This window comes from Triticum aestivum, chromosome 2B, assembly GCF_018294505.1.
Source record: "Triticum aestivum cultivar Chinese Spring chromosome 2B, IWGSC CS RefSeq v2.1, whole genome shotgun sequence".
Lineage (NCBI taxonomy): Eukaryota > Viridiplantae > Streptophyta > Magnoliopsida > Poales > Poaceae > Triticum > Triticum aestivum.
This window is the reverse complement of record NC_057798.1, coordinates 443,626,549-443,642,677: the sequence shown is the minus strand read 5'-3', so window position 1 is coordinate 443,642,677 and position 16,129 is coordinate 443,626,549.

The following is a 16,129-nucleotide window of genomic DNA, read 5'->3' as shown; positions in this document are numbered from 1 at the left end:
CCATTATAAAATATATCAAGTATTTCATTTTTCTTGAGAGGATGAGCAGGCAAAGCACTAAGTAATCGGAGAAGCCTCCCCCAAGCTTGTGGGAGACTCTCTTCTTTGATTTGCACAAAATTATATATTTCCCGCAAGGTAGCTTGTTTCTTATGAGCAGGGAAATATTTAGCAGAGAAGTAATAAATCATATCCTGGGGACTACGCACACAACCAAGAGCAAGAGAATTATACCAAGTCTTAGCATCACCCTTTAATGAGAACGGAAATATCTTAAGGATATAATAATAGCGAGACTTCTCATCATTAGTAAACAGGGTAGCTATATCATTAAACTTGGTAAGATGTGCCATAACAGTTTCAGATTCAAGGCCATAAAAAGGATCAGATTCAACTAAACTAATAATCTCAGGATCAACAGAGAATTCATAATCCTTATCAGTAACACAGATAGGTGAAGTAGCAAAAGCAGGGTCAGGTTTCATTCTAGCATTAAGAGAGTGCTGCTTCCATTTAGCTAATAATTTCTTAAGATCATATCTATCATTGCAAGCAAAGATAGCTCTAGCAGCTTCTTCATTCATAACATAACCCTCAGGAACAACAGGCAATACATAATCATTGGGAGAATTTTCATCATCACTATCATCAATAATAGCATCTTCAATAATTTCATTCCCCCTAACTCTAGCAAGTTGTTCATCAAGAAATTCACCTAAAGTCAAAGTAGTATCACGCACAGAAGTAGTTTCATCATGCATAGCAGAAGTGGCATCATCAATAACATGCGACATATCAGAATTCATAGTAGTAGCAGGTTTAGGTGTCGCAAGCTTACTAATAACAGAAGGAGAATCTAGTGCAGAGCTAGATGGCAGTTCCTTACCTCCCCTCGTAGTTGAGGGCAAAATCGTAGTTCTGACGTCTTTCAAGTTCTTCATAATGATCAACAGATATAAATCCCAAGTGACTCAGAGAATAGAGCTATGCTCCACGGCAACGGCGCCAGAAATTAGTCTTGATAACCCACAAGTGTAGGGGATCGCAACAGCTTTCGAGGATAAAGTATTCAACCCAAATTTATTGATTCGACACAAGGGAAGCCAAAGAATATTCTTGAGTATTAGCAGTTGAGTTGTCAATTCAACCACACCCGGATAACTTAGTATCTGCAGCAAAGTATTTAGTAGCAAAGCAGTATGATAATAAAGGTAACAGTAGCAAAAGTAAAGATAATAGTTTTTCGGTTTTTGTAGTAGTTGTAACAGTAGCAACGGAAAAGTAAATAAGCGAAGAACAATATGTGAAAAGCTCGTAGGCAATGGATCAGTGATGGATAATTATGCCGGATGCGATTCCTCATGTAATAGCTATATCATAGGGTGACACAGAACTAGCTCCAGTTCATCAATGTAATGTAGGCATGTATTCCGTAAATAGTCATACGTGCTTATGGAAAAGAACTTGCATGCCATCTTTTGTCCTACCCTCCCGTGGCAGTGGGGTCCTAGCGGAAACTAAGGGATATTAAGGCCTCCTTTTAATAGAGAACCAGAACAAAGCATTAGCACATAGTGAATACATGAACTCCTCAAACTACGGTCATCACCGAGAAGTATCCCGATTATTGTCACTTCGGGGTTGTCGGATCATAACACATAATAGGTGACTATAGACTTGCAAGATAGGATCAAGAACACACATATATTCTTGAAAGCATAATAGGTTCAGATCTGAAATCATGGCACTCGGGCCCTAGTGACAAGCATTAAGCATAGCAAAGTCATAGCAACCTCAATCTCAGAACATAGTGGATACTAGGGATCAAACCCTAACAAAACTAACTTGATTACATGGTAAATCTCATCCAACCCATCACTGTCCAGCAAGCCTACGATGGAATTACTCACGCACGGTGGTGAGCATCATGAAATTGGTGATGGAGGATGGTTGATGATGACGACGGCGAAGAATCCCCCTCTCCGGAGCCCCGAACGGACTCCAGATCAGCCCTCCCGAGAGAGATTAGGGCTTGGCGGTGGCTCCGTGTCGTAAAACGCGATGAAACTTTCCCTCTGATTTTTTTCTCCCCGAACGTGAATATATGGAGTTGGAGTTGAGGTCGGTGGAGGTCCAGGGGGCCCACGAGATAGGGGGGCACGCCATATAGGCGGGGGCGCCCCCTGTCTCGTGGACAGGGTGTGGGCCCCATGGTGTATTTCTTTCGCCCAGAAATTCTTATTAATTCCAAAAAGTGCCTCCGTGGATTTTCAGGACATTTCGAGAACTTTTCTTTTCTACACATAGAACAACATCATGGCAGTTCTGCTGAAAACATCGTCAGTCCGAGTTAGTTTCATTCAAATCATGCAAGTTAGAGTTCAAAACAAGGGCAAAAGTGTTTGGAAAAGTAGATACTTTGGAGACGTATCAATGTCTCATGAGTTTAATTTTGCTAAGTTTCGTAGACAACCCCATGATAAAAAATTGCCTAGTAAGGATGAGATTATTGGTTTTGCTTCTATTGCCATTCCTCCTACTGATCCTTTAGAACAATATTTGCTAGACCATGAAAATGATATGTTTATGAATGAAAGATGGGAAATAGATGAAGTATTCCTTCAACAGGTCCTATTCTGAAACACAACTTTTGTCCTACCCTCCCGTGGCAGCGGGGTCCTAGCGGAAACTAAGGGATATTAAGGCCTCCTTTTAATAGAGAACCGGAACAAAGCATTAGCACATAGTGAATACATGAACTCCTCAAACTACGGTCATCACCGAGAAGTATCCCGATTATTGTCACTTCGGGGTTGTCGGATCATAACACATAATAGGTGACTATAGACTTGCAAGATAGGATCAAGAACACACATATATATTCTTGAAAACATAATAGGTTCAGATCTGAAATCATGGCACTCGGGCCCTAGTGACAAGCATTAAGCATAGCAAAGTCATAGCGACATCAATCTCAGAACATAGTGGATACTAGGGACCAAACCCTAACAAAACTAACTTGATTACATGGTAAATCTCATCCAACCCATCACCGTCTAGCAAGCCTACGATGGAATTACTCACGCACGGCAGTGAGCATCGTGAAATTGGTGACGAAGGACGGGTGATGATGACGACGGCGATGAATCCCCCTCTCCGAAGCCCTGAACAAACTCCAGATCAGCCCTCCCGAGAGAGATTAGGGCTTAGCGGCGGCTCCGTGTCGTAAAACACGATGAAACTTTCCCTCTGATTTTTTTCTCCCCGAACGTGAATATATGGAGTTGGAGTTGAGGTTAGTGGAGGTCCAGGGGGGCCACGAGATAGGGGGCGCGCCCTATAGGGGGGCGCGCCCCCTGTCTCGTGGACAGGTTGTGGGCCCCCTGGTGTATTTCTTTCGCCCAGAAATTCTTATTAATTCCAAAAAGTGCCTCCGTGGATTTTCAGGACATTCCGAGAACTTTTCTTTTCTACACATAGAACTGCATCATGGTAGTTCTGCTGAAAACAACGTCAGTCCGGGTTAGTTTCATTCAAATCATGCAAGTTAGAGTCCAAAACAAGGGCAAAAGTGTTTGGAAAAGTAGATACGTTGGAGACGTATCAATGTCTCATGAGTTTAATTTTGGTAAGTTTCGTAGACAACCCCATGATAAAAAATTGCCTAGTAAGGATGAGATTATTGGTCTTGCTTCTATTGCCGTTCCTCCTACTGACCCTTTAGAACAATATTTGCTAGACCATGAAAATGATATGTTTATGAATGAAAGAAGGGAAATAGATGAAGTATTCCTTCAACAGGGTCCTATTCTGAAACACAACTTGCCTATTGAAATCCTAGGGGATCCTCCTCCACCCAAGGGTGATCCCGAGTTTGAACTCAGACCTTTACCCGATAATCTTAAATATGCTTATCTTGATGAAAAGAAGATATATCCTATTATTATTAGTGCTAACCTTTTAGAGCAGGAAGAGGAAAGATTATTGAAAACTCTGAAGAAGCACCGTGTTGCTATTGGATATACTCTGGATGATCTTAAGGGCATTAGTCCCACTCTATGCCAACACAAAATTAAATTGGACAAAGGTTCCAAACCAGTTAGAGATCATTAACAATGGCTAAATCCTAAGATGAAAGAAGTGGTAAGAAGGGAGGTATAATTTAGCCTGTTGCTGATAGTGATTGGGTAAGTCATGTCCATTGTATCCCTAAGAAGGGAGGTATTACTTTTGTTCCTAATGATAAAGATGAATTGATTCCGCAAAGAATTATTACAGGTTATAGGATGGTAATTGATTTCCGTAAATTAAATAAAGCTACTAAGAAATATCATTACCCTTTACCTTTTATTGATCAAATGCTAGAAAGACTATCCAAACATACACATTTCTGCTTCCTAGATGGTTATTCTGGTTTCTCTCAAATACCTATGTCAGCGGACGATCAATCGAAAACTACTTTTACTTGCCCTTTCGGTACTTTTGCTTATAGACGTATGCCTTTTGGTTTATGTAATGCACCTGCTACCTTTCAAAGATGTATGATGGCTATATTCTCTGACTTTTGTGAAAAGATTTGTGAGGTATTCATGGATGACTTCTCCGTTTATGGATCCTCTTATGATGATTTCTTGAGCAACCTTGATCGAGTTTTGCAGAGATGTGAAGACACTAGTCTCATCTTGAATTGGGAAAAGTGCCACTTTATGGTTAATGAAGGCATTGTCTTGGGGCATAGAATTTCTGAAAAGGGTATTGAAGTTGATAAAGCTAAAGTTGATGCTATTGAAAAGATGCCGTGTCCCAATGACATTAAAGGTATACGAAGTTTCCTTGGTCATGCCGGTTTTTATAGGAGGTTCATTAAGGACTTTTCTAAAATCTCTAGGCCTCTGACTAATCTATTGCAAAAAGATATTCCTTTTGTTTTCGATGATGATTGTGTAGAAGCATTTGAAATACTTAAGAAAGCTTTGACCACTGCACCTATTGTTCAGCCACCTGATTGGAATTTACCCTTTGAAATTATGTGTGATGCTAGCGATTATGTTGTAGGTGCTGTTCTAGGACAAAGAGTTGATAAGAAACTAAATGTTATCCAGTATGCTAGTAAAACTCTTGATACTGCCCAGAGAAATTATGCTACTACTGAAAAGAATTCTTAGTAGTTGTATTTGCATGTGATAAGTTCAGACCTTATATTGTTGATTCTAAAGTAACTATTCACACTGATCATGCTGCTATTAAATATCTTATGGAAAAGAAAGATGCTAAACCTAGACTTATTAGATGGGTCCTCTTGCTCCAAGAATTTGATTTGCATATTATTGATAGAAAGGGAGCTGAGAACCCCGTTGCAGACAACTTGTCTAGGTTAGAGAATGTTCTTGATGACCCACTACCTATTGATGATAGCTTTCCTGGTGAACAATTAGCGGTCATTAATGCTTCTCATACTGCTCCATGGTATGCTGATTATGCTAACTACATTGTTGCTAAATTTATACCACCTAGTTTCACATACCAGCAAAAGAAAAAGTTCTTTTATGATTTAAGACATTACTTCTAGGATGACCCACACCTTTATAAAGGAGTAGATGGTGTTACTAGAAGTTGTGTACCTGAGCATGAACAAGAACAGATCCTTGATTTCTACTACACAACCTTCTTCTTGTAGACGTTGTTGGGCCTGCAAGTGCACAGGTTTGTAGGACAGTAGCAAATTTCCCTCAAGTGGATGACCTAAGGTTTATCAATCCGTAGGAGGCGTAGGATGAAGATGGTCTCTCTCAAACAACCCTGCAACCAAATAACAAAGAGTCTCTTGTGTCCCCAACACACCCAATACAATGGTAAATTGTATAGGTGCACTAGTTCGGCGAAGAGATAGTGATACAAGTGCAATATGGATGGTAGATATAGATTTTTGTAATCTAAAATAATAAAAACAGCAAGGTAACAAGTGGTAAAAGTGAGCGTAAACTGTATTGCAATGATAGGAAACAAGGCCTAGGGTTCATACTTTCACTAGTGCAAGTTCTCTCAACAATAATAACATAGATAGAACATATGACAAGCCCTCAACATGCAACAAAGAGTCACTCCAAAGCCACTAATAGTGGAGAACAAACATAGAGATTATGGTCGGGTACGAAACCACCACAAAGCTATTCTTTCGGATCGATCTATAGAAGAGTTCGTACTAGAATAACACCTTAAGACGCAAATCAACCAAAACCCTAATGTCACCTAGATACTCCATTGTCACCTCAAGTATCCGTGGGCATGATTATACGATATGCATCACACAATCTCGGATTCATCCAACCAACATAAAAGTACTTCAAAGAGCGCCCCAAAGCTACTACCGGAGAGTCAAGAACGTGTGCCAACCCCTATTCATAGGTTCCCAAGTGTCACGAAACCCGCAAGTTGATCACCAAAACATACATCAAGTGGCACATGATATCCCATTGTCACCACAGATAATCACGACAAGACATACATCAAGTGTTCATAAAAGACTCAATCCGATAAGATAACTTCAAAGGGGAAACTCAATTCCTCACAAGAGAGTAGAGGGGGAGAAACATCATAAGATCCAACTACAATAGCAAAGCTCGGGATACATCAAGATCGTGCCATAGAGGGAACACGAGAGAGAACACGAGAGAGAGAGATCAAACACATAGCTACTGGTACATACCCTCAGCCCCGAGGGCGAACTACTCCCTCCTCATCATGGATAGCGCCGGGATGATGAAGATGGCCTCCGGTGATGGGATCCCCCTCTGGCAGGGTGTCGGAACAGGGTCCCGATTGGTTTTTGGTGGCTACAGAGGCTTGCGGCGGCGGAACTCCTGATCTATCTTCTGTTCTGGAAGTTTTAGGGTATAAGAGTATATATGGGTGCAGGGGGTACGGCGGTGGAGCTACGGGGGGCCCACGAGGTAGGGGGGCGCGCCCAGGGGGGGTGGGCGCGCCCAGGGGGGGTGGGCGCGCCCCCCACCCTCATGAGCACCTCCCGTATCTTCTGACGTGGAGTCCAAGTCCATCAGGTGGGTTTCCTTCCAAAAATAACTTCTCCAGTTGATTTCGTTCCGTTTTGACTCCGTCTGATATTCCTTTTCCTCGAAACACTGAAATAGGCATAAAACAACAAATCTGGGCTGGGCCTCCGGTTAATAGGTTAGTCCCAAAAAATAATATAAAAGTGGATAATAAAGCCCAATATTGCCTAAAACAGTAGATAAAGTAGCATGGAGCAATCAAAAATTATAGATACGTTGGAGACGTATCAATCCTATGCAAGTGTCTCTCTGAACCGTATGGAGGACACCACGTTGGAGATAGAACTGCACATAAGGTATTGTAATCCGGTTTTTATTGACCTACTCTCTTCAAAGATGCCCGTAAGTTTGTCTTGTCTTGTGATGAATGTCAAAGAATAGGTAATATTAGTAGACGTCAAGAAATGCCTATGAATTATTTTTTTGTTATTGAACCATTTGATGTTTGGGGCTTTGATTATATGGGACCTTTTCCTGCCTCTAATGGATATACACATATTTTAGTTGATGTTGATTACGTTACTAAGTGGGTAGAAGCTATTCCAACTAGTAGTGCTGATCATAACACCTCTATTAAGATGCTTAAAGAAGTTATTTTTCCGAGGTTTGGAGTCCCTAGATACTTAATGACTGATGGTGGTTCACATTTTATTCATGGTGCTTTCCGTAAAATGCTCGCTAAGTATGATGTTAATCATAGGATTGCATCTACTTTTCACCCACAGTCTAGTGGTCAAGTAGAATTGAGCAATAGAGAGCTCAAATTAATTTTGCAAAAGACTGTTAATATATCTAGAAAGAATTGGTCCAAGAAACTTGATGATGCACTGTGGGCCTATAGAACTGCATATAAAAATCCTATGGGTATGTCTCCGTATAAGATGGTTTATGGGAAAGCATGTCACTTACCTCTTGAACTTGAACATAAGGCATATTGGGCTATTAAAGAGCTCAACTATGATTTCAAACTTGCCGGTGAAAAGAGGTTATTTGACATTAGCTTACTTGATGAATGGAGAACCCAAGCCTATGAGAATGCCAAGCTGTTTAAAGAAAAAGTTAAAAGATGGCATGACAAAAGGATACAAAAGTGTGAGTTTAACGTAGGTGATTATGTGTTGCTATTCAACTCTCATTTAAGATTTTTTGCAGGAAAACTTCTCTCTAAATGGGAAGGCCCTTACGTTATCGAGGAGGTCTATCGTTCCGGTGCCATAAAAATCAACAACTTCGAAGGCACAAATCCGAAGGTGGTGAACGGTCAAAGAATCAAACATTATATCTCAGGTAATCCTATAAATGTTGAAACTAATATTATTGAAACTGTAACCCTGGAGGAATACATAAGGGACACTTTCCAGAATGTTTCAGATTCCGAAAAGGCATAGGTATGTGGTACGGTAAGTAAACCGACTAAAAACAGTTCTAATGGCAATTTTTCCCTGTTTTGAAATAATTTTAACAATTTAGGAAAGCAAGAAGTAATCCAGGAAGGACACGAGGCCTCCACGAGGGTGGAGGGCGCGCCCACCCCTATTGGGCGCGCCCCCTACCTCGTGGGCACCTCGTGGGCCTCCCGGACTCCATTTTCTTGCATGTTACTTCTTTTGGTCGGTAAAAATTCATTATATAATCTCCCAGAGGTTTTGACCACCGTATCACGCAAAAATCTTTTGTCTTTGTTTTGAGCCGTTTCTGCCGTAGATTAGAGCAATATGTCGTCCCAGGATTTTGAACGAGAAAGTTATGTGGCTGATTACCTTGCAGACCCTAAAGTCTACGGGGACTTGGATCATTGTGGCTGGACCACTGAGGAAGAAGAAGATTACGACCCTAAGGGAAAGGAGGAGACGAGCTCAGACGAAGACGAAGTCCCGTTACCTCAACCTAGGGACATGCATGTGGAGTTTAAAAAGTCAAGCCTCCCTGATAGGGCAAAGAAGCCCAAGATCGAGTTTATCCCTTTTCGTCTCTTGTAGGAAAAAAATAGGAACTATATAAAAGGATATTAAGTCTTGAGCGGGAGATCGATGATCTAAGGGAGCAAAATTCCATTCTCAAGCGCAAGTTGAGGAGGAAGCCTGCATCATCATCACCACCTTCATCACCTCCGAGGACATAATCACATGGGTATGGGCACTCCCCTTGGCAACTGCCAAGCTTGGGGGAGTTGCCCCGGTATCGTATCACCATCACACTCTTATCTTTACCATTTTACTTAGTTCGGTCCTTTTAGTAATATCTTGATCTAGTAGAATAAAGTTTTGGTATGAAGTAGTTTTGAGTTTTGCTTTGTGATCCCTTTATGTAATCGAGTCTGTGAGCTATATAATAAAGATTAGTGTTGAGTCAAGGGCTTTGCTACCTTGCTATGATCTTGAGAAAATAAAAAGAATAAAAGAGTTCATATTGATCTTATGGATAGTAATGACTTCACATATAAAGAGTATGAGGCCTAAAAGTTGTTGAGAGTTGACAAACATAGTTTTGGTCATCGTTGCAATTAATACGAAGTAATAAAGAAAGAGAGGTTCTCACATATAAATATACTATCTTGGACATCTTTTATAATTATGAGCACTCATTTAAGTATGACATGCTAAAGAGTTGATGTTGGACAAGGAAGACAACGTAATGGGTTATGTTTTCTCACATCTTAGTTAAATTATATTGTCACGGATCGTCCAACATGTTGAGCTTGCCTTTCCCCCTCATGCTAGCCAAATTCCTTGCACCAAGTAGAGATACTACTTGTGCTTCCAAATATCCTTAAACCCAGTTTTGCCATGAGAGTCCACCATACCCACCTATGGATTGAGTAAGATCCTTCAAGTAAGTTGCCATGTTGCAAGCAATAAAAGTTGCTCTCTAAATATGTATGACTTATTAGTGCGGAGAAAATAAGCTTTATACGATCGTGTGATATGGAAGTAATAAAAGCGATGGACTTCATAATAAAGGTTCATATCACAAGTGGCAATATAAAGTGACGTTCTTTTGCATTAAGATTTTGTGCATCCAACCATAAAAGCGCATGACAACCTCTGCTTCCCTCTGCGAAGTGCCTATCTTTTACTTCATGTCTTTTACCTTATTCAAGAGTCAATGTGATCTTCACCTTTCCCTTTTTCATTTTATCCTTTGGCAAGCACCTCATGTTGGAAAGATCCTGATACATATATCCAATTGGATGTAAGTTAGCATGAACTATTATTGTTGACATCACCCAAAGGTGAATACCTTGGGAGGCGAAATTATAAGCCCCTATCTTTCTCAGTGTCCGATTAAAACTCCATAACCATAAGTATTGCGTGAGTGTTAGCAATTGTAGAAGACTATATGATAGTTGAGTATGTGGACTTGCTGAAAAGCTCTATTATTGACTCTTTCCGATGTTATGATAAATTGCAATTGCTTCAATGACTAAGATTTTAGTTTGTTAGTTCTCAATGAAGTTTCTGAACCATACTTGACATTGTGAACAGATTGTTACTTGAGCATAAGAAATCATATGACAAAATCTATATATGTTGCTGTTATAAGAATGATCATGATGCCCTCATGTCCGTATTTTATTTTTATCGACACCTCTATTTCTAAACATGTGCACATATTTTTCGATTTTGGCTTCCGTTTGAGGACAAGCAAGGTCTAAGCTTGGGGGAGTTGATACGTCCATTTTGCATCATGCTTTTATATCGATATTTATTGCATTATGGGTTGTTATTACACGTTATGTCACAATACTTATGGCTATTCTCTCTTATTTTACAAGGTTTATCATGAAGAGGGAGAATGCCGGCAGTTGGGATTCTAGCTGGAAAAGGAGCAAATATTGGAAACCTATTCTACACAGCTCCAAAAGTCCTGAAACTCCACGATAGTTATTTTTGGAATTAATAAGAATTATTGAGCAAAGAAAGTACCAGAGGGGGCCCACACCCTGGCCACGAGGGTGGGGGCACGCCCACCCCTACTAGGCGTGCCCCCTGTCTCGTGGGCCCCCTGGTGGCCCTCCGGTGCCCATCTTCTGCTATATGAAGGCTCTTACCCTGGAAAAAATCATAAGCAAGCTCACGGGACGAAACTCAGCCGCCATGAGGCGGAACCTTGGCAGAACCAATCTAGGGCTCCGGTGGAGTTGTTCTGCCGGGGAAACTTCCCTCCCGGAGGGGGAAATCATCACCATCATCATCACCAACGATCCTCTCATCGGAAGGGGGTCAATCTCCATCAACATCTTCACCAACACCATCTCCTCTCAAAACCCTAGTTCATCTCTTGTATCCAATCTTGTATCAAAACCACAAATTGGTACCTGTGGGTTGCTAGTAGTGTTGATTACTCCTTGTAGTTGATGCTAATTGGTTTACTTGCTAGAAGATCATATGTTCAGATCCTTAATGCATATTAATACTCCTCTGATCATGAACATGAATATGCTTTGTGAGTAGTTACGTTTGTTCCTGAGGACATGGGTGAAGTCTTGCTATTAGTAGTCATGTGAATTTGGTATTCGTATGATATTTTGATGAGATGTATGTTGTCTTTCCTCTAGTGGTGTTATGTGAACGTCGACTACATGACACTTCACCATTATTTGGGCCTAGAGGAAGGCATTGGGAAGTAATAAGTAGATGATGGGTTGCTAGAGTGACAGAAGCTTAAACCCTAGTTTATGTGTTGCTTCGTAAGGGGCTGATTTGGATCCACTAGTTTCATGTTATGGTTAGGTTTACCTTAATACTTCTTTTGTAGTTGCGGATGCTTGCAATAGGGGTTAATCATAAGTGGGATGCTTGTCCAATAAAGGGCAGTACCCAAGCACCGGTCCACCCACATATCAAATTATCAAAGTAATGAACGCGAACCATATGAGCGTGATGAAAACTAGCTTGACGATAATTCCCATGTGTCCTCGGGAGCGCTTTTTTCATTATAAGAAATTGTCCAGGCTTGTCCGATCCTTCACTACAAAAAGGATTGGGCCACCTTGCTGCACCTTATTTACTTTCATTGCTTGTTACCCATTACAAATTATCATATCACAAAACTATCTGTTACCTACAATTTCACTGCTTGCAGAGAATACCTTACTGAAAACCGCTTGTCATTTCCTTCTACTATTCGTTGGGTTTGACACTCTTACTTATCGAAAGGACTACGATAGATCCCCTATACTTGTGGGTCATCAAAATCCGATGTATATTCTTCAAGGAACCCGCCTTGCAATGCCGAAGACAATATGAACGCCGAATATATCATCACTGAAGACTGGTTCAGGGGCTACTATGGGAGTCCTAGACTAGGGGGTCCTCGGGCGTCCAGTCTGTTGATGTGGGCCGGACTGATGGGCCGTCAAGATATAAGACAGAAGATTATCTCTCGTGTCCGGTGGGGACTCCCATATGTGTAGATGGCAAGTATAGGTGTCCAAATATCTTATTCCTTTCTGTAAAACCGACTTTGTACAACCCTAAGCCCCTCCGGTGTCTATATAAACCGGAGGGTAGATCGGAAGCAGGATCACAACATTGTTAGGCTAGCTAATCTAGGGTTAGCCGAATCGATCTTGAGGTAGATCAACTCTTGTAACCCCTATACCCTCGAATATAATCAAGCAGGAGTAGGGTTTTACCTCCATTAAGAGGGTCTTGGTAAACATTGTGTCATTTGTCCATAGTTACCATTGGTCCTCATACATACAGCTTGGGCCCCCCTACCCGAGATCTGCCGGTGTTGACAGCGACACCAGGTACCAGTCATCAATCACTGAGTGGGCTGCCCTTATCAATTCTCCAAGGGAAGATGAAGATGATCTTGACGTGTATAGCAAACCCAGGAAGGATCACAACTCTATGGCTCACATGTACAAGACTATTCTTGAGGCTGCATTGGACACTCCAAAGTTTGGCTCTACTAGCTGGACTGACCAGCACAAGCACCATACCAAGGCATACCCTCTTGCCTAAGTCTGGAGATCACATGATGATATGTGGTCATTCCATTAAATTGCTACACTTGTTTGCTATTCCCCAAAAAATGAAGGTCATAGCTTGATAGTTGAGACAGTCAAGAGGACAATAGCTGACCAAAAGATGTCATGTGGATATGCTCCACATATTCAGATGTTGGTCAATTCCAAGGTTGGAACTGGAACATATCTACTGAACACAAAGAGCATCTACCTCTTAGGCCAGATTTTGAGGACAATGAAGTTGTCATGGATGCTTCACATCCTACTTCAGTAGAGGCCCAGTAGAAGATTGAGAAGGCAAAGACTGCTAAAGCAGCAAAAGCAGCAAGTGATGTAGATGCTTCAATTGTGAATCTCAAGACTAAGCAAGATCAGATCACATATCTGCTAGAAGCTACTCTGAGGATAGAGAAGAGCTGAGCCACCTTGACTCAGAATCAGCAGAGCTTAGAGAGAATTGTTGAGGATAAAATGTACAACCTTGATGTGAAGGTCACAGAGATTCAGACTATAGTTGAGAAGCTGAGAGATGATGCTGAGGACAATGATGCTAGAACTACAACAAAGAGATTCCAGGCAGTGCCAAGGGCATGAAGGTCTTCTGTTGAGCCAGTTGCAGACTTGAGACCTGCTCATTCCGCTCCTGCCACCACAACCACAGCTGCTCCTCCAATATCTACTCCACCAGCTCCACAAACATCAGCTAAAGCATTTGCAGATGTTCTCCTCTCAACACCGTCTATGCACACTAGAGCCATAAGCTAGAAGACCCCTTCGGGAGCTCCCAGAGATCATGCCTAGAGTGCCGCATAGCACTATACATTTTCGAACTTTTTGGTAACTTGTTGCCAAAGGGGGAGAAAGTTTATAGATCATACGCTTCGAGAGAGAGTGCGTCTCTTGCTTTTGTTGGTTTCATTTGCCTTGCTACTTTGGCTGGTTGTTGCTACTTATGCTACTTGTGTGTTATGCTCGTGAGATACCTTATGTGATCATGTGTTTGATCATACTACGCGTAATGTGTGCTTGCGTGATTATATCTATGAATGTTTGTGTATGATCAATCACTTGTATCTTTGGTGATGAGTGCAAGTTATTTAATTCCTATCATTTTGTGCGCTCCACCAAGATGTATGTGACATGGAAGAGTGACCCGTGATCCTGCATTTGCATTCAAACACAAATTTCAAATTGTGCACAAATTTAAGGGGAGCTCTTGCTTATCACATACTTCTCAAGGCGACGATGTATTTCATTCATATTATCATTTGTCGAAGCTTTGATCTATATGTTGTCATCAATTACCAAAAAGGGGGAGATTAAAAGTGCAACTAATCCCCGGGTGGTTTTGGTAATTGATAACCCACAAGTATAGGAGATCGCAATAGGCGAGGGTAGAGTATTCAACCCAAATTTATTGATTCGACACAAGGGGAGCCAAAGAATATTCTCAAGTATTAGCAGCAGAGTTGTCAATTCAACCACACCTGAAAGACTTAATATCTGCAGCAAAGTATTTACTAGCAAAGTAGTATGGAAGTAATAGTAACGGTGGCAAAAGTAATAGTAGTAGTTTTGTGGCAATCATAACAGTGGCAACAGAAAAATAACTGAGCAAAGATCAATATGAAACGAGCTCGTAGGCAAAGGATCAATGATGGATAATTATGTCGGATGACATTCATCATGCAACAGTTATAACATAGGGTGACACAGAACTAGCTCCAATTCATCAATATAATGTAGGCATGTATTCTGAATATAGTCATACATGCTTATGGAAAAGAACTTGCATGACATCTTTTGTCCTACCCTCCCGTGGGAGCGGGGTCCTATTGGAAACTAAGGGATATTAAGGCCTTCTTTTAATAGAGTACCGTACCAAAGCATTAGCACTTAGTGAATACATGAACTCCTCAAACTACGGTCATCACCGGGAAGTGTCCCGACTATTGTCCCTCCGGGGTTGCCGGCGTAGTAGGTGACTATAACTTGCAAGATAGGATCAAGAACACGCATATATTCATGAAAACATAATAGGTTCAGATCTGAAATCACGGCACTCGGGCCCTAGTGACAAGCATTAAGCATAGCAAAGTCATAGCAACATCAATCTTTGAACATAGTGCATACTAGGGATCAAACCCTAACAAAACTAACTCGATTACATTGTAAATCTCATCCAACCCATCACCGTCCATATCCAAATCTATGTGAGAGAGTTGAGTCCATAGGAACTAATATCCATTCAAGTCTAATATTTTAGAAAGTTCAATGAATGGCATGGCATGGACTAGATATGTGGATCCCTCAAAATGCTAAGGACACATATTGGCAAAAGCTCAAGACTCTTCGTTTCTATTTTAGTGATCCAAGATCACATTGAGTCCATAGGAAAGTCAATACTATTAAATGGGGATGAGATGTTGCTTAATGACTTGCTTGCTCAAATACTTAGTGATATTACTCCAAATCCCTCAACCACTTTCTCATTCCAAATATGTCAAAACCCTAAACTCCAACTCGACCTCACCGATTCTTTCTATCTGGCGCCGCCGAGTTCATATGACATAGCCACTACCTGAAACCTAATAGTTCAGTCAAACCAATACAGATCTCGGTCTCACCGAGATGGCCTTACAAATTCTCTGGTGCCTGTTACAATTATTTTGGTTGCATCGAAATAGCGATCAGTCTCACCGAGTTGGCTTGACATTCTCTTTGTTGCCCTATTGCTTCACTTCGGTCTCACCGAGTTGATGCAATCAGTGCCACCGAGTTGATGTTTGCCCTAAGACCTAGCACATCGTTCCCATCAAGTTGTTCCAGTCGGCCCCACCGAGATTCCTAATGTTCACATTTTGAACTAAATCGGTCTCACCGAGTTGTTCTATTCAGTCTGACCGAGTTGGGTCAAATGTGTGTAACGGTTGGATTTTGTGTGAAGGCATTACACCCCTCCACACTCTTCTCCATATGTGAGAGAGACATCAGAACGTGCCTACACTTCTGGCATACATTTTCTGAGAGAGAACCACCTACTCATGTGTTGAGATCAAGATATACCAATCCTACCACGAGA